Raw genomic sequence first — 1,018 nt, 5'->3', positions numbered from 1 at the left:
GTCTTCCCTTCGGCTCTCTTTCACAGTCATGTCAGTTGTTCTGTTTTATGGCCCACCGCGTCCATCCAGGGCCATGTGCGTGCCCTGGGCTTGGAGCTAGCTGGAGACCATGACCGAGTCATCAACGGCTCTTGTTCACAGGCCCTTACATAAGGGCCTGAAGCACACAGGCACTCAGAGTTTACTGTCTTACGTTCTTGGAGGGGATGAGAGAGTTTCTGTTACAGTAAGAACTCCAATTCCAAGGAACAGAGGTTTCCCCGTTTTAGTGTCAAAATTACTTAGGAAAAAACAAAACAAAACAAAACTGCCAAAACAGCAGGGGCCAAAGAACCCGGCTTGCTGGTTAAGAGCGCTCGCTGCTCCTGCGGCAGACTGTCTCCAGCGCCAACATGGAAGCTTGCAACTGGTTGTAACTCCAGGTCCAGGGGGCCTGATGCTCCCTCTTGGCCCCCAAGGGGACCAGGCACACATATGTACCTGTACACAAGACATTCATGCACATTAAATAAAAACAAATAAATCTTTAAACAAAAAGCCTTAGCTGTTTTGGTATAAACCCTTCTAAAATCTTTTGTTTTATTTAGAGTACATAGGCTATAATGTAACTTTTCCTTGACAATTTTTTTTAAAGATAAACATTTTTTACATGTCTGTAAATGTGTGTATATATATGCACACATCTGTGCGATGTTCACTGAGGCCTGGAGCTGGAGTTATAGGCACTTGTGAGCTGTTTGAAGGGTTCTTGGAACTGAATTCTGGTCCTCTGAAATGGAAACAAATGCTCTTAATCCTGGGCCATCTCTCCAGACCCACAATTCTCTATGTTAATTAATGGGCTGGCTTTTTTTCTAGGTGTCAGTTGAGGATTCAGATACCAAATCATTAAATCCATAAAGATTGTGTTAGAAGTAAATATGTTTTATTTGCCAACTCTATTCAGCAGTTACCAGGAGGCCTAGCCAAGAAGTGAGGCCAATAAATATACAGATGACATCCAAATGAAAAAAAAAAA

Source organism: Psammomys obesus, unplaced genomic scaffold (assembly GCF_907164565.1).
Source record: "Psammomys obesus unplaced genomic scaffold, mPsaObe1.curated_primary_1811, whole genome shotgun sequence".
Taxonomy (NCBI): Eukaryota; Metazoa; Chordata; class Mammalia; order Rodentia; family Muridae; genus Psammomys; species Psammomys obesus.
Note: the sequence above shows the minus strand (reverse complement) of the source record.